The sequence below is a fragment of the Dioscorea cayenensis genome, chromosome 9, assembly GCF_009730915.1.
Source record: "Dioscorea cayenensis subsp. rotundata cultivar TDr96_F1 chromosome 9, TDr96_F1_v2_PseudoChromosome.rev07_lg8_w22 25.fasta, whole genome shotgun sequence".
Classification (NCBI taxonomy): domain Eukaryota; kingdom Viridiplantae; phylum Streptophyta; class Magnoliopsida; order Dioscoreales; family Dioscoreaceae; genus Dioscorea; species Dioscorea cayenensis.
In genome coordinates, this window is record NC_052479.1 from 17,843,565 (window position 1) to 17,863,513 (window position 19,949).

The 19,949-nt window shown below is 33.1% G+C and overlaps 1 long non-coding RNA gene across 1 annotated transcript; it reads left to right on the plus strand.

Annotated features, from left to right (window-relative positions):
• Window positions 1-7,512: 7,512 nt before the first annotated feature.
• On the plus strand, window positions 7,513-16,668 carry LOC120268789. Its single transcript, XR_005539024.1, has 4 exons — window positions 7,513-7,777; window positions 15,120-15,189; window positions 15,293-15,344; window positions 16,596-16,668. It is a non-coding gene; the product is annotated as an uncharacterized LOC120268789 (long non-coding RNA).
• The last annotated feature ends 3,281 nt before the right edge of the window (window positions 16,669-19,949 follow it).

Here is a 19,949-nt window from a genome sequence, read left to right on the forward strand (position 1 = left end):
AAAAATGTCTAAAGTGACATATTAAAAGAAATTGACTGAATATGTTCATTAAAAATAAAAGTTATTTGATCAATTCAAGAAATTTTAAGAATTATTAATTAAAAATAAATAAATAAATATTCACCCTAAATCTATAAAAATTATATTAGGATTGAAAGATGATATATTTGTAAAAAATATAAAATTATTGCGGGATACTTTATCTTGAGAAAGCTCCTTGAAGAATTAAAAATCAATTTTTTTTTCAAACAATTATATCATCACTAATACCAATCGATGGGTGGAGCTCAATATAAAAAGCTAAATAGATTTAAGAAAATAATTGTAAATCAAGTGAAGGTAATCTTATTTGTGTAGAATACTCATATTTCAAAATAATTTTATTCACCAATTAAATATTTAGCGTTAACAGAAGGGTTTCTCTTATTTAAATTTTTTTACTTCATTTTTTTATTATTCTTGGTTTGATTCATACAAATACTGGAAAATCGATGTAAAACAACTATAATATTCTTTGTATAGTTGGATGCTGTTTTAAAATAAAAAAAAAATTACAAAACCAAATATTTTAAAGTTCCTCACATTTATAATAGAGACTACTCAAAATTTTTCATAGTTAGTAAAATTTTTAGTAACAATTATATTTTTTAAAATTTTAAAATATATTAATTATTAATTAGTCACTAAAAATATGTCATAAATTCTGTTAACATATTATTTGTTAGTAGCATTTAAAACATTTTCACTACTATCCCATTAAAAACTATATAGAATTTTGTTGATGTCATTTAAAACATTTTGGTTTGGTGTTATAATTTTTTATTTAATTAGTTTTAAATAGCCTTTTGGTTATGTTGCCTAACTAAATATGTGGTTATACCTGACTGATGGTTCCGGTGGGGGTGTGATGTGCTAAGTTCACTAAAAAACTCACTCAAAATCAAACACTCACACACAATCAAAGCAAGATAAATAAGACAAGTAAATTGGTAACCCAGTTCGGCACAACCTTGTCTACATCTAGGGGGCCAGGCCCGGAGAAACAATCCACTAAAAGAGGTATAGGAACAAGGAGTACAACACTCACTCACTCTCTCAATACAAAGAATATCTTCTTAAGATTGCCTGCCACACTCTCAACTCTCACCCCAGAGTCTCTCACTGTTGGGTCATCCTAAATCTTCAAGCAGGATCTCTTAAATAGACGCACTGACGTCCACAAAGTTACCTATTTTAGAATTCTCCACGGCTCCCTAACTTGGACACCTTTCAAAGTTAGATGTTGCAACACCCAGTTGCAACAAGGCCCACCTTACTGAACATGACTGAGTTCTTGCTAGATGCACCCGAATCTGCGACCTTCAACCTCCCGGTTCCTTCAGTCCGTCTTGTAGCAGTTGACTCGAGCCGAGCTCCTCCTACCTGCAGCTGCTTCCTTCCTCAGGTCACTTTAGTAGGTCTCCCTCTCCCGAGGGACATGCCCACCAAGGCACACGTGATCATCTCACCAAAGATAACCACCGAAGATCTCCCGATCTTCTTTCCAAACTTGACCCAAGTTTGGTCTTCCCAAATGATCTTCTTTTGGCACATGAAATATTGTTACTAAACTTGATCTCATCTTCATCCAAGTTTAGCCTTCAATATCTTCAAGCATGATCTTCAATCATCCATGCTTGGATCTCCAAATCTCTAATCATATCTTATGCAATCTCAATCAATCTCCTGATATGACTAGTCTCCATGAAAAGTTCTGCCATAGATAGCTCTTGGATCTTTTTTGAATTAGTGATGCTAAATATGGTCTTGATAATCTCCTTGGTATGTCTTCTTACATTATTTAGTTTGTGTCTTCAAATAGCTTCACACCAAACTAAACCTTGTGTCTTCTAAAGCTTCATACCAAGTTTAACTTGTGTTTTCTAATATAATCTTCATGATCTTGAACTCTTGTCAATAATAGAATATTCCTCTCTCTTCAAATAGATCTTTCTAAAAAGGAGTTCTATCAAAGATATGAATAATCATCCCGGATCTTACCAAAGATAGATAATCATACCTAAAATAAAACTTACCTTTCTTGAAGAGATCCTATAGTTTTGATGCACTTACCAAAAATAGTTTATCATCACATGATTGTATTGAGAGGAATATCTATTAAATAAAGTCTTCAACCTTGATCTTCATAAAATCTCCACCTATATCTTCATCACATATCATGACCTCATCCTTTGCCACATCATCATCCTAGTCACCTTTTCTTTTGATGAGTCATTTATAGCCACGTCATCATCCTCATGCCATGTCACCACTCGACTTGTCATATAATGCCAATCTACGTCTTCAGACTTAACATTGACAAAGACAAATTTTATGGGTTTAAAAAATATCTAATTTACCTCAAATATTAATAAAACACATTTAAATACCTCATGAGAATTTATGAAGACTTTGGGATTTAAAACTAATATCATATTTTTTTTCAAAATAAATTAACAATCTACTATAGTATGTGAATTAAGAAATGAAATGAAATAAGAAACCATGCAAAATAATTTAATCCAAATACTTCCTAAAAAAAAACAGTATTATGAAGAATAAAATATAATAAAATATAATAATCTTGAGTAATACAACACACGCCTTATTATTATTTACAAAACAACCTCTCAAATTATATGCAACAGTATAAATAGCACTTCCAGCCAAACTATATAGGAAATGACAATAAAACTCATTATCTAAGGGTATTTTGGTCATTTTATTTTTTAAACTTTAACAAAACTAATTGTACTTTTATTTAGAGCATAATTTATTCACAATAAAGGATATTTCCATTATTTTTATTTTATATTTATGTTCTTTTATAAATAGGGTATTATGAACATTTACAATAGTTATAATTCATAAATTAATTGTGAGAGGATTTTAAAAATGAAAAGATATTAATGTAATAAACACCACTTGTAATACAACTAATGAGAGTTTATCATTTGTAATTTCATTAATTAATGAATGATTATTTTATTTTATTTGAAAAGATGTCTAATTAATGAAATAGTGTCTTATTAGTAAAGTGGTGTGTCTATTTAATGAAGCGGTGTCTCATTAATGAAATAATGTGTCTTTTTGTTGAAGTGGTATAATGAAGTGATGTGTCTTTTTAAAGGACACTCATTATTGAAGTGGTGTGTCTCTTTACCAAGCACCACTTCATTCCTATAAAAATAACCTCCTACCATCATTCAAGGAAATTGAATGACAAATAAACTCCTCACAAGTTCATTTGCTTTGTTCTTTGAGTGCACAAAAGATAGAAGCAAACTTTCAGTTTGTAAAAGCCATTGTTGTCTTTGCTTGAGTTTGGAAATGCAAACCATACTCAAGGGTCTTCATTGTATCCTGAAGGAAATTCGTCATTCAATCCATTTTGCATCCAAGGTTTGAAATTAGGTAGAGGCGAATTAAGCCTAAAGGAAAGTGTTTCCCACGCCTTGAAGACTTGTGCACTACTTTCTTTCTAATCTCTTCCTCTTTATTCCTCAAAGAACCATCCCCACCAACATTAATTAAGAGCAAAAAATATTCTCATATTATTATTATTATTATTATTATTATTTGGGATGATCACATCACGCCAAAGGGTTACGAACAATGAAAATAGATAATGTTGGAGGTTTTTTTTAGTAACATTCATCATAAATTTACTTTTTTTTTTCCTTACACAAATGAAGTTATATACCAATATAAAAATATGATATGATATTTGTTAACCACACTAAATAATTTGAAGTAAAAATAAGTTTTCATAAGAAAATAAATTAATATAATTCTAGACTAGTATTTACGAATATTTATTAAACATATATATAGAATGAATTTAATTGATCATATTTTTCAACTAAAATATTTTTTTATGATTTCTACGCTGTCGGGAGGGGCTTTATCTCCCACGAGACGTCCCTATAATCGTCTTGCCCTCGCCAAAGAAGCTTCAGTGCTTGCCTTACGAGCAAAGAATTAAAAGAGTGACTCGGCCCTATTGGGAAGGTATTCCCATGCATGTAAATTTACATTAGAAAATTTAAATTCTACTTAATCCAAAATTAAAAGCAGACATCTATAAGTCTCTTGGATCTGGGCATTGACAAGGTCCCCTTGCGTATATCCCGCAAGTGCACGGGTTTGTCGAAGTAATAATCCCGGATGAGCGGGTATCGAATCCATAGGGAATAGGGAATAAAAATACTTAATTCGATTCTTACCTATGTGAAAGATCAATGATGATAACTGTGACAATAATTCAATTATCAACAATAAAAACAACAAGTAAGAGAGCAAAAGTAAAGAAGGGGGTAAGGCAATCGATAAAGATGGGGTACCCGGATAATGCTCCGCCTAGGATAATTGTTTCAAGTGCAAGAACCCTCTATTATGCTTCCTAATCAATGCAATGGTGAGTCATGGAAATCCTTAATCACAAGTCCCAAATCTAAGGTCAACTATGCCTAACTGTATACATGTCCCGGAGGAGAGATTAGATAACCTCTCAACCTCGCACTCGCATAGAGTTGCAATGAGCTCTAGGGATTCCAAGTGATAAATCTCTTCCTAATTATAGACCTAACCCTTTGGTCCAGGTGGAAGGTCCCTAACCACAATTAAGCCCTAAATACTAAGATCACCTCATTGCTTCACTCCGTTGCACGCGCAACTAAGCCCCAGCGGAAGTTCATCCCTTAGACCATTCACTCTATTATGGCCGCAAAGAACTCGAGGAGCGGAGGTAGAATCTATCATGTCGGAGGGGAATGGGGACGCTCCTGTACCTCTCGACTCAGCCTCTCAACCCTCTCCAACCTAGCTTTGTCTAACGCTCGTGGTGTGTCACTCACTCACAAGGTTACCAACGAGAACTCTCAACCCTAGTGTCACTCTAGGGGAAATGTTCATACAATCAAGCATTCAAGGTTGGAACTCACAATAAACATCAATTAATTGAAAGCATAATAAAGAGATTCAATGAAACGAATACATCCTAGTGTTCACAAATACCCAAGTACCCACTAGAAGTTTAGCTCTCCATGGAGCTAAGTACAATCAAAGAAATAGAATGTAAAAGTAATGAATCCATAAAGAAACCCCGTCGATAGTCGTGTTAATGGTCTTGTGGAAAGTCCTCTACTCGTCGTCCAAGGATTCCCTAATCCGGTATAGGATACGCCTCGGCGGAGCTCCCCTACCAACCTTCTTCCTAAGGAATGAGCGATGTCGGGAGCCCGTAGAACCTCCCCAAAAACCTTAGCCAATACCTCTCAAAACCATAGTCGAAAACCCTCTCTCAAGTTGGGGAAAAGATGGGGAAAAGAATGCTGAAATCGGGGCTGAATCGGGCCTGTGGATTTTTCACACGCCCATGTGGAATTTCCACACGGCCGTGTGGATTCTCTGAAACTGTCATTTTCGGGCGGCTGTGAATAGCAACTGCTACAGTACTCTGCCAAAAAAAATCCTCCCGAATCCACTTTTCATCGAGATAACATAAACGGGCACACGTTTATGCCGTTGATCGCTTTGCTTCTTCAATGACGGATAAGTTGATGGAGATCTTCTTCTATGTGCATAAGTCGGAATGATTGAGTGTGACTGCCCTTGTGCCCCTCCAAATGGTTGTGCAAACTCAAATACGGGGAGGTTGGCACACACTCTAGCATCTCGCACCCGACTTATATCTTCGCGTTTGAACCTTAGCAAGATTTCTTCCAAAATCGGTGCATTGTGATCCACATTGGCTTCTTTCCTTCATAATTGGTTTCACAACCCTACCTGCATAAAAGTAACATAAAAACACACATATTAATGTAAAACCCGAGAAAAGTAATGCTCAAGATAAGGAAAGAATGTTTCGCATTCATATCACACAAGCACTTATCATGCATCCACACTATCTTCGTTCTCATCTAGCTCAAGCATTCTCATTGCATGATCCGTTAACATGATGTTATGTGGTGAAGTATATTTGGATAGTGATGAAGAAAAGTGGTTGCTGTGAGTAGTTGGAGGAGTTTTCTGTTGAAGCATCGGCTATGGAAGAGTTGTAGAAGACTAGCTATGGAGGAGTTGTGCTGTTGGGTTCACTACAAAAAAATTGCCATATACTGACGCTTCTCAATAGTAACAGTTACATTCCGTAGCTATAGACTGGTTTTACCGACGATACTTTAAAACCGTCACTATATATAAGATATTTACTGAAGGATTTTAATCTGTTGGTATAGGTAGACTTTTAACTATAGTAACATTTAAATTTGTAGCTATAGATTATCTATACCAATGGAACATTCAATTTGTCAGAATAAATATGACATTTACTTACAGATATTGTTCCATTGGTATAACTACTACTTCTATCTTATCACGTATCTATAGCAATGGTTAAATGTAGTAGCTATAAATTATTTATACTCAATGAATCTTTAAAAAGTGTTAGAATAGATCGAGACGTTCAGGTGGCTGAAATCATTTTTGTTGGTAGAGCTATATTTTTTGAATTTTATTTAATTTTTATATTTATCTTTAGTAGAGCATGACTTAATAATAATAATAATAATAATAATAATAATAATAATAATAATAATAATAATAATAATAATAATAATATCAGAATTAAATTTGAGATTTATATTGAGAATAATAATTAAATTAAAAATTAAACATTATAAAACAAATATAAAAAATAATTTCATGATAATTTACTCTATAAATTATAAGCATATTCGTAAAAATAACAATCTAATGAATATCGATTGGATATATAAATTAATCAATTAATTTACAAATTTATAAAAACTAATTAACTTACTATTTTATATAAATTAATTTGTTATATATTTTTTTATTTGATTAAGATAAGTAATTATTGAAATAAACATTTAAAAGATTAGCATTCATTCGTGCAACTACTAAAAAAAATATTTTATTTTTTGGTAATAAATATTTGATCTTATTTATTTTTAAAATTACTTTTAACATTGGATTATGATATTATATATATATATATATTGAAAAAACACATGTTATTAAAAGATAATGTTTATTATATAAATTAATGAAATTATAATTATTTCATATAAAAATATAAAATTAATTTTATGTTAAATTAAATTGGTTTATTGGTAGTTGTTTAATGTTTAAACTTAAATAATAAATATTTAATGAATAATTGTTTTACTTGCTCTTCTATAATAACAAATAATGTTTATTATATAAATTAATGAAATTGTAAGTATTTCATACAAAAATAAAAAATTAATCTTTATGTTAAATTGAATTAGTTGATTGTTAATTTTATAATATTTAAATTTAAATAATTAATACTTAATGAATAAGAGAGCTTTATAAAAACTTTAAACTTTATAAAATATAAATAATAAATATTTTTTCGTAAATTTTAATAATATATGAAAAACAAAAGTTATTAAAACGTCAACAAACCCATCTTCATCCCTTCTCATTGTTGTCCATCTTCATCCCTTCTCATTGTTGCCGGAGGATCGAGGTTTTTTCCTCGCGGATGCTTTTTGAACCCTAAACCTTCTCGTATGTACTCATCCACTTCTTTTTCCTTTTTTTGAAGAATTGGTTTCAAATCCTCTCATTTCCTTGATTCAATTGTCTCTCTATTGTGCCCTAGACCTTGGTGGGGGAGAAGAGCACTCGAATTGGATGGCAGGATCTCCATGAAACTTGTCAATTAATCCTTGATTCCTAATCGGAGGTATGCTTGTTCTCTTCTTTTCCTCAAATTTGATTGTCTTGGCTGTTGAATCTAGTTCATCTGGATTTTAGATGCTTATCCTTTATCCTTATGGTTGGGTTATCTTCATTGCAAGCAAGAATCCACCCAATTAAACTAGTTATACTAGTATTTTGTACTCTTGTTACCAAGTAGTATGTATGATACAAGGAATCAATATCTATTTTTTCATTGTTTGGCATGGATTTGTTTTTCATTATGTGGAGTGTTTTTAAATATTGTTTGGGATGATACAAAACCAAATGAAGATGGGATTGATTCACTGATTTGCTTGTTTGTCCTCTGGTTCCCATTTTGATTCTTTCTTTTATTCGGTATCCATGGAATATTGGAATTCACAGTGGTTTGCTAATAATTATTTCCACTATGAATCCTTTTCATTGAGCATTATGGATTTGTTATTTAGATTTATATGATGAGCTTGTCATCGTCAAGTTTATAATCATGGAATTTGGCCTACCATTTATTACACATTTATCTCTGTACTAATCTCATGTGATTTTGATGAAGGTTATGTTTATTATATTTAGCTTTGCTTAGAATGATGAATAATGATCATTATGGAATGATCTCTCCATTTATTAGGAAATAATGGCAAACAAAAGTGTGGTCCTTCATGGTTGGGTTATCTTCCAATTTAGTCAGTTTAGATATATAAACTCTCCTTTGCAAGGGATTAGATGTCCTTTGCCTTATTGCCTAATAAATAAATCCAACCTTATTGATCCCTTGAACATGTCGATCTTTGTGTTGCGGACAATCACAGTGGTGTCTGGCTTCATTAAATCGACTGAAATAAAAGGACAAAAAAAGGTTGATAGCTCATTATCAAATTTGGGTGAATAATGTAATTTTTCTAGATATGAAGGAACAATACAAAGAATTTATGCCATTACATATTAGTTTGTTTGTTTTGGTTCATATGCAATATTCACCAAGTTTCTTGACTGAACATGTAACAAGATTAACATACGAAGACAAAGACAGCCAACATAGATTCATGAAAGACTAAGTTCAGGCACTTTTGCTAGAGCAGATACATATAAGTTTGGAAGCAGTAGTCATCATGAAAGACTCTAAGTTTAGCAGATCAATAAGCCTTAAAATCTCATTCTTGATACTAATCTCTGTTATAACATATAAAAACAATGCCGCGTAATTAAAGATTTTTCCTTTTGTGAAGACTCATTTAAGTACTATTCCATTTTCAGCAAGTATGATAAGAATGTGGAGTTTGTCTTTTTCAGATGCTTTCAGCTATGCCGTTCACTGAATAAGTTCACACAAACACTAGAAGCTTTAAAGCTTTTGCAATTGAACACTAGATGATTGCTGATTAACTAGCTTTGTTACAGCAAGCCTTATGTTAGACTTAACAGACCTGAGTATAACTACCTCTAATCAAAATACGAGCAAACCAAAATATATTGTGAATCTCATGTAAAGACTCAAATAAAGATTTCATTGGATTCCCATCATTCTGCAGTGCCTGAAAGCACTTATTGCTGCAGGACATACCAATTGGCCTCCATTTTATGCAATTCGCACCTAAAGTGGCTAATTATACATCATGTTCTTGTCGAAATAGATAGAAAAGATTTGCCTGATTGACCTGATGATCACAAAATGGAAAGCCCATAATAAAAAATATGCATCAAATTTATTTATCTTTGGTAAATATTTAAAACATCATGACTCCAGAAATCAAGTATGATAGCTCCCTCATTTAACTGATGCAAGCTATTTATGAATAGATCATGAGGCCTCAAGTGTAACATTCAAGTTATAAAATTATGCAAGCTTGGCTTGGTTGCACATCCTGCAGGGGAAATCAATAGATCCACTAGGACAGACTCTTGAATAATTTTTGTAGAGTGAGCAGGAAAGACCTTGTTTTCTATATAAGCATAATAGCATCTTTACTAGTATCTTATTCAGTATTTAGCCACTCCATCATAAATGGATTAAGGGGGCCCCTAAAGTGTCCAATCACCTTGCATGATGAAGGGTTCTGAAGAATATTTGTGGCCCCCCAACGTAGGCAAAAGCTGAGCCCCACCCCTACAGCAACCTGAATTGATTTGCTTAGACCTTGAAAAGAAAAGCAATACAATGACCCATGAAATGCCCTTCTTTTTTCCTGTCTTTTGCATCCAAGGAGCCAGCTATGTTCCTAGGCTATCTTTAGGTTTTTATAATAACCACAAAACTTGTTTAGTATCTGTTTAATTTACTGATTTATTTAGTAATTTCATTTGTTGTTGCCATAACCAGAATTAATAATTTTCTTACTGTTCTAATTATGTATGGCATATGATTCTGCCAATGAAGTATATATTCACATTCAGACTAGATCTATCTCTGCTACAAAAAAGTGGCAATTGGCAACTTTAATACTAACTTATTCAGAGTTGTGGTCCCTGAATTGACTTTTTATGTTGCAATAGGATTAATTTAACCAATGGTTTCAAGTTTCAACTATTATCTATTTATAACTGTTCAAGATTGTGATCTCAATTGATTATGTAGACGTTGCTGATAGAATAACAGCGCCATCATAAATTATCACCACCTTATCATACAGAAGCAGAAACATATATGAAAATGGCTTTCTATCCTTGTATGTTGAGCTAACTTCGTGATCAAGTCTAGACCTATTGCTTCATCCTTTAGCATGTCTCTTATTTCAAGGCCCTCACCTTAACAAATTGTAGGGGCCACTGGTGCTTCTGAAGGAACAATTGACGATTTAAAAGGTGGCTCACTTTTCTTTTTGCCATATAGAAGAAATAGATAGAGAACCTCTTTCAGCACAATTAAAACACTGCTGTAACAATCCTCTCTACACTAACCTGTTATCTTCACTTCTTAGTTTTCTCCCTAAAAAATAAATAGCAGTGGCTTCAAACAGACATTCAAGTTCTGAAAGGCAAAGGACAAATAGTTTCATCTAGAAAGAAGAACTCAAATCAGCAAGGCACTGTTTTCCATATATATATATATATATATATAGGTATGCATAAAGAAGCAAGAGAGGCATGCATTAACTGAGAAAATTGGCAAAAAAAAAAAATTTATTTGAAATTATTTAGTTCATCATGGAAAGAATAAATTCAATATTTTATTTGGAAATAAATAAATAAATAAAGAAAAATTTTATAAGAAATGTTGGGTATTATTATATTTTTACTGATAATTTTAACTCCATTAATATTAGATTCTCAATGGTAAAATCCCCTATTTGGTCCCTGTATTTTACCTGTTTTGCCCTTTTAGTCCCTTTATTTTAATTTGGCCTCAGGAAGTCCCTCTATTATTCAAATTGGGGAAATCAAGTCTTGGCCACAACCACCGTTACTTTTGGCGTCCAATGGCGCTGACGTGGCATTCTTAAAGAATAAAACATTAATTAATTAATTTTTTCAGGACAAAATGTCTTCCTAATCAAGCGGATCCGAATCTGATTATCCTAGACCCGATAAAACCTCTGCTTTACCCCCGCCAGTGGCCAAAAAATTAAAACAAAGGGTCTAGGATAATCAGATTCGGATCCGCTTGATTAGGAAGACATTTTTTTTGGCCACTAGCGGGGGTAAAGCAGAGGTTTTATCGGGTCTAGGATAATCAGATTCGGATCCGCTTGATTAGGAAGACATTTTGTCCTGAAAAAATTAATTAATTAATATTTTATTCTTTAAGAATGCCACGTCAGCGCCATTGGACGCCAAAAGTAACGGTGGTTGTGGCCAGGACTTGATTTCACCAATTTGAATAATAGAGGGACTTCCTGAGGCCAAATTAAAACAAAGGGACTAAAAGGGCAAAACATGTAAAATACAGGGACCAAATAGGAGATTTTACCATTCTCAATAAAATCTCAGATTGCTAATAATAATTATTAATTTTTTAAAAATTTAAAAAACCAAGGGCATTTTGGTCATATTGTATAGTCCACGACAGTGAATCTGGTCTTCCTTTGGGGATTGGATTTAAGGTTGGTGATGTTTTTGCCTCCCTTTTATAGAGGGAAAACAGAGGCCTCAACGGATACTTCCTCTTTATCTTTCCAACTGTTTATTTTATTTTATTTTTATTTATTTATTTATTTATTATTATTATTATTATTATTATTTATTTTTTTTTTTTTATGGAGGTTGAAGGAATGCCCTTGACACTTGTTTTTACAATCAACTTTTTATATTAGTGAGTCATGCAAAATATCTGGAGTGATGTATATTAAATTTATTATTGTTTTTAGAAGTTATTAAAATTTACTTTCATTATTCTCTTTTTGAAAGAGTAAATTCTGTATAGAAGAGTTGGCTGGTATTCATGAGACTCATGCAAAAATCATGAGAAGTTGATTTTTATTTATTTATTTATTTATTTATTATTATTTAAAGAATATTTGATATTTTTATTAATAATAAAACTAATATGCACAGTGAAAATGTCTCTTGCTTGCCTGTTTGTTTATGTAGTGTTGAGTTAGATATTGATGTCAAATTTATTTATGAAAATATTTATTTAGTTTTACTGGATTTGGTTTTTTATTGACTAAAACATTGACGGACAAACATTCATATAAAAGCTCGAAAGAAATCTCAATATGTAAGAAAGCATTCTTTGTATAAATCATCAAATTAGTCTATGCAACCAATGAGCTTATTGTACTTGTTGTATAAATCATCTGAGCCTGTTTGTATCTCTATCCTTAGGGAGATTTAGAAAGATGAAACATGAGGGTATGACATAGCATTTTCAGCATATTTTCATATACTTCGTTTACTGCATTGTTTCCTGATTCTATTCCCGGTGCTGTATATTTAAATTTTCATAGAAGAAATGAACCTATTGACCAGATAATAGATTGAATTGATGTATAGGACAAAGGTTTGTTCCTCTTTGTTTTATATCATTATATTATTATGAGGTTTAATATATAGAGTAACATGTTTTTCCTAGTGTATTGCCTTTGCTTTAATGCATCATTTAATGATGGCAGTATGTCTGATCATGATGGAATTTTTTTTTAATCTTAATATGTTATTTATTTATATTGCCAATGCAAATAGTTTTCAAACGAATTGGTATCCTGGGTGATAATGCTAAATTATATATATATATTGTGGAAAATGAATATTTGTTTATTTATATTAAAATTTTGTTACATAGGCCTAAAAAAGAAGAAATTACATTCTATAAATTTTTTGGACTTGTTGTCATAGGTGACAAGGTCCCCTTGTGTATATCCCGCAAGTGCACGGGTTTGTCGAAGTAATAATCCCGGATGAGCGGGTATCGAATCCACAGGGAGTAGGGAATAAAAACACTTAATCCGCTTCTTAGCTATGTGAAAAATCAATAGCGATAAGTGTGACAATGATTCAATTCTCACAAGTAAAATCAACAAGTAAGAGAGCACGAGTAAAGGAGAAGATAAGGCAATCGATAAAGATGGGGTACTCGGATAATGCTCCGCTTAGGACGATTGCTTCAAGTGCAAGAACCCTCTATTATGCTTCCTAATCAATGCAATAGTGAGTCGTGGAAATCCTTAATCACAAGTCCCAAATCTAAGGTCAACTATGCCTAACTCTATACATGTCCCGGAGTAGAAATCGAACACTCTCAACACTCGCACTTTGTCATAGAGTTGCAATGAGCTCTAGGGATTCCAAGTGATAAATCTCTTCCCTAATTATAGACCTAACCCTTTGGTCCGGTGGAAGGTCCTCTAACCACGATTAAGCCCTAGATACTAAGATCACCTCAACGCTTCACTCCGTTGACGCGCAACTAAAGCCCCAGCTGAAGTTCATCCCTTAGACCATTCACTCTATTATGGCGCAAAGAACTCGAGGAACGGAGGTAGAATATATCACGTCGGAGGGGAAAGGGGACGCTCATGTACCTCTCGACTCACCCTCTCAACCCTCTCCAACCTAGCTTTGTCTAATGCTCATGGTGTGTCACTCACTCACAAGGTTACCAACGAGAACTCTCAACCCTATTGTCACTCTAGGGGAAATGTTCATACAATCAAGCATTCAAGGTTGGAACTCACAATAAACATCAATTAATTGAAAGCATAATAAAGAGATTCAATGAAACGAATACATCCTAGGGTTCACAAATACCCAAGTACCCACTAGGAGTTTAGCTATCCATGGAGCTAAGTACAATCAAAGAAATAGAATTTAAAAGTAATGAATCCATAAAGAAACCCCCTCGATAGTCGTGTTGATGGTCTTGTGGAAAGTCCTCTACTCGTCGTCCAAGGATTCCCTCGTCCGGTATAGGATAAACCTCGACGAAAGCTCCCCTACCAAACTTCTTCCTAAGGAATGACGATGTCGGAGCCATAGAACCTCCCCAAAACCTTAGCCAATACCTCTCAAAATCCTAGCCGAAACCCTCTCTCAAGTTGGGAAAAAGATGGAGAAAAGAATGCTGAAATCGGGGTTGAATTGGCTTTAAATAGGGCTAGAGTCGGGCGACTACACGGGCCTGTGGATTTTTCACACGCCCATGTGGAATTTCCACACGGGCGTGGATAATTTCTACACGCCTGTGTGGATTCTCTGAATTTCTGTTTTCTCGGCCAGCAGTGAACAATGCTGCTACAGTGCATTGCTTCGTTGCTCTGCTACAGTATCCGGGCTGCAATAGCTTCCCGAATCCATATTTTCATCGGGGTAACGCAAACGGGCACACGTTCACGTCGTGGATCACTTGCTTCTTCAATGATAGATAAATTGGTGGAGCTCTTGTTCTATGTGCATAAGTCGGAATGCTCGAGTGTGACTGCCCTTGTGCCCCTCCAAATGGATGTGCCAACTAGAATATGAGGAGGTTAGCACACACTCTAGCATCTCACACCCGACCTATGTCTTCGCGTTTGAACCTTAGCAAGATTTCCTCCAAAATCGGTGCATTATGAACCACATTGGTTTCTTTCCATCATACTCGGCCTCACAACCCTACCTGCACGAAAGTAACATAAAAACACACATATTAGTGTAAAAACCCGAGAAAAGTAATGCTCAACATAAGGAATGAACACTTCGCATTCATATCGCACAAGCACTTATCAATAGGCCGGCAATATGAAACTCCTAGTGTGGACGTGGGCACCAGCAAGGCATCACAGGTAGATATATTTATATAACAAACCATCTAGGTCTAATTGTTGGGATGTTGTTCTTATTAGGCTTTAATATGCACCCATAGCATAAAGATCCTTGTATTTAAGCTTCAGTTTGGATTAGGACTGACATTGAACCTTGTATATGATATTCAGCACCTTTTCAAGCTCCAACTACTAGTCGCGAGAGGGAACTGCAGACTCTTCTTTGCCAACTACAACAGAGGTCTCTTTTAAGTTATCTTTATACAGCTGCTACATGTTGCTAATTTCCATTTACTTGATAATTTAGAATTTTTACTTAATGCTTTTTTATTACCCTGTTGCAGTGTGGGCTCCCTTGTAGAGGACGTTCAGAAGTTGAAAGTGAAGAACTCTCAGGTATATATAAGCTACAAAATATGCACACACACTCAAATTAGCACACATTACTTCATGGTGTTGGAAGTTTATGTTGATATAAATATTTTGTTCATAATAAGGGTGTTAAGCAATTAGAGGGAGATACATAGACAAGGCGAGAGAAGAAATATCAAATACATATATATTTCAAGTGTAGTAGTATAGTTGTTATTATCGGTAGTTATTGGCATTGGTTTTTAATGGTGTCTAGTATGAAGTAATGGGTTTTGGTAGTAGTGAAAGCAGGGAGTGTGTGTGTGCCTTTTTTACTGTGTTTTTTTGGGGTATGTGTTTGGGGAGTTGTGATCGAAATGGCTGATTCAGCAAATCTACCTCTGTGCGGTAATATTCCTCAGGTAATATTTATAACTCAGTTTAGAGTCGAAATTTTGACCGTAAAATTGGTAACCTGCAAATTAGGCATATTTGAGCATTTATTTAAAACACTCAAATCAAGATTACTTTTTTTATTTTACATATTCAATTTATGCTTTAAGTTATAGGACTATCTACACTTTACTAGAGCAATTGCTTTTCTACAAACTATATATCAAGCATGTAAACTTGCTCAAAATTGCATCAAGAGTTTAGCAAAATAAGATTGCATTAATGTTTAACTTGTTTTCTTTGATCATCATATAAATATAAATCTTCGCTTATGAGCTTTTGAAATTTATTATGAACTTCATCTGTGAAAGTACATAATCCAAGTTTGAAAGGCTATAAGCCAAGTGTAGCATTGTAATGACTAAGTACAGAATTATACTTAAATTTTACAGGTTGACACCATTGTGAAAGAGGTCTTTTGTGCTCTCTCATTATTTTACTTTAATGAGAATACTTATTATATATACAATTAATAAAATTATAATTTAAGTAAAACTGATAAATTAAATCCTAAATCATGCTTTCTTTGTAGAAAACAACTCATGTACACCTACTTTTTTATATAATATTTTTAAAATAAACTTCTTTGAATGGTTTGTGGTTGCTGTGGTTTAGTAATTTTATTTAAAAAAAAGTTTCGTATTTTCTCTATTTTTTATTTTTTAAAATCTACAACAATATTTTTTTTTGATGAAATGTAACAACCACATTTGAGAAATGTGCATATACATGAAGTGCTTAGCTCAATAAACACATATACTTTCACTTTATATAAGTTTTGGAGTTGAATAGAAAAAGCATGCCCTTGGTTGTTTACAAATTGTGTTTGTGGAATATATGCAGGGATCTTGTATTGTGAAGAAAGAAGGCATGTTTGGTGGGTCAAGCACTTGAAATCAACTATTTCCGATTGAGAAACTATTTGGAGGTAAAATGGATAATCTTGTATTGCTATTTTAATAAAATGTCATCTAATTAAGTTTAGGAATTGCAAACAAGATCAAAATGCATGCTCATTAATCAATTTCATGGCTTTGTCATCTGTAATAAATCATGTAGAATTTGTTAGTGTAATGAGAAGTTTAATTAACATATTCTAAACAAAGGAATCATAATCTAAGTTTTTTTAACATTATTAGTAAACTATTTAACAATAAATCTTTCCTATTATAACATTACTTTTATAATAGTTTCTCTAATTAGTATTGGCATGTGGAAATAAAATATATGCAAACACTAATATTATAAACCATTCTTTATTTTAATTTTTTTTAATTCTCACAAGTAATTTAAATCTATTGTTATTATTTCAGTGTTAATTCTTCAATCTATGGATAAAACGTGGATAAACCTTACATCAAGAGCAAGTGAAGAGTATATAAATGAGGTCACCAATTTCTTAGATTTTGCCTTTGCCAAAGTATCCGAAGATGGTAAAATTTGGTGTCCTTGTGTTAAATGTGTGAACACATATAGGGTGTCTAGAAGAGAAGCATTTGATCACATTATTTGTGATGGCTTTCTTAAAGGATATGTTCGATGGATTTTTCATGGGGAAACCACGGAAGTAGCTACTTCTACTGTTATAAGTAATGAAGAAGAAATAGTGTTTGGCAATGATATTCATGAGTTATTTCATGATATGATGGCTGAAGAAGATATGAATGCTGATGTCCATAATATGCAATCAGAAGAAAGTCACTGGGGTCAACATTATGCTCACAGAATTCATATTGACAATTTTTATAGCTTGCTTAAAGATGTTGAGGTGGATTATATCCGGGTTGCAAGAATTTCACAAAATTCTCTTTTGCTATCTATTTGTTCCACATTAAATGTTTTAATGGGTGGACCAACAAATCCTTCAATGCATTACTAGAGCTGCTGAAACTTGTTCTACCAGAAGGTCATATCAAAAAATTCATGCTTGTCCCAATGATTGCATACTATTTTGGAAGGAAAATGCAAATGAAGACAAATGCACAAAATGTGGAGCTTCAAGATGGAAAGAGAGCTTGAATGATGGAAAAAGTGATTCTGAAGATGCTTTTACAAAAAAGAAAAAGAAAGCTGCCAAAATATTATGATGGTTTCCTCTTATTCCAAGATTGAAAAGGTAATTTATGTCTTCAAAAACTGCTTCTCTAATGACTTGGCATGAACATGAACGTACCAAAGATGGATGCCAAAGACATCCCGTAGATTCTTAAGCTTGGAAAGAATTAGATTCTCAATATCCTCAATTCTCTTCTAATCCTCGTAATGTTCGAGTGGGATTAGCTTCTGATGGTTTCAATCCATTCAAAACTATGACTATTATTCACAGTGCTTGGTCTGTTATCTTGATACCTTATAATTTACCTTTATGGATGTGTATGAAGCAGTCAAACTTTATTCTTTCCTTGCTTATTCCTGGTCCAAAAGGACCTGGAAACAATATAGATGTATACTTGCAACTGTTGATTGAAGAATTGCAAGTGCTTTGGGAAGTTGGTATGGAGACTTTTGATGCGGCCACAAATCAAACTTTTCAGTTACATGCAGCAGTTATTTGGACAATTAATGACTTTCCTGCATATGCCAATTTGTTTGGATGGAGTACTAAAGGAGAGTATGCATGTCCTTGTTGTGGATATGATACCAATTCTAAGTGGTTAAAACATAGTAGAAAGCATTGTTACATGGGCCATCATAGATGGTTGAAACCTAACCATAGGTTTCATAATGATAAACTTTCTTTTGATGGGACACAAGAATTTAGAAATGCTCCATAACCCTCATCCGGCATTGAAGTGTTGAGACAAGTGGAAGATATGAATGGTAGCAAAGATGGACCTTGGAAAAAGAAGAGCATTTTTTTCATATTGCCTTATTCAAAACATCTTCTATTGCGTCATAATCTTGATGTCATGCACATAGAAAAAAATGTATATGATAACATCTTTGGCACATTGATTGGACAAGATGGGAAATCAAAGGACACTTATAAGTCCAGACTTGATCTTGTTGAAATGGGTATCATGAGCGTTCTTCATCCCAAAACTCGTCCTGACACTAATATTCAATATTTACCACAAGTTTCCTATCAGATGAGTTTGGAAGAAAAAAATACTTTTTTGAAGATTCTCAAGGAAATGAGAACTCCAGATGAATATTCTTCTAATATCTCATGTTGTGTGCAACTTAAACAATGGAAGCTCATAGGACTGAAAAGTTATGATTGTCATTTATTATTGTAAGAATTTCTTCCCATAGCAATATGATGTTCTTTACCTGAAAAAGTGTGCTCAGTTCTAATTGACTTGTCCAATTTTTTGAAAGACCTTTGCTCTAAGGTTCTTCAAGAAAGTGACTTTGATTTGCTTGAGTATCGAGCTGCTTCAACATTATGTGAAATGGGAAAAATTTTCCTCCGTCTTTTTAGCATAATGGTACATTTGGTTATTTCATTTAGCAAATGAAGCTAAGACTTGCTGGTCGATCACTATATCGGTGGATGTATCCTGTTGAGAGGTATATGTTGCATTCTAAATATTTATTTTAAATACCTAAATTTTAATTTTATATTTAATACATATACTTATATTTGAATTTATATTTGAATAGGTTTCTTCTTATGCTTAAGACGTATGTGCATAATAGAGCTAGTCCAAGGCTTCAGTGCGAAGGCTATTTAGCTAATGAATGTTTAACTTTTTGCTTCATGATATTTAGTGGGGAATTTGAAACTAAGCTTCAATCAATCAACTAGAAATGAGGAAGATCAAAAATGTTGCCAATGATGAGGAAGTATCCATTTTGCAAATGTTGGAAGCCATTAGGAAGGAAACATAAAAGGCTTTAGTAGTAACAAGCTAAGAGGGTCTCACGTAGTACACTTAACAACCAAACTTTGGTGCAAGCACATCGTTATGTGTTGTCTAGATTTTTGATAGAGTTTGCTCCATTTTTAAAGTAAGATTAATTCATCATATAAATTTTATGTGTGCTTCCATTTATATTAATTAGAAATTTTATTTAGTATATTTAATTTTGTATTTAGGAAGCATGAGCAATTTATTAAGAGGTCTGTAATCACTCCACTGCCTTTCGCCTTTATGAGATACAAAAGTTACAAAGTGAAACATTTCTTGATTGGTTTCATGATCGTACAGAGTGTGACTTCACTGCTTTGGATTACTTATAATATTTTTAAGT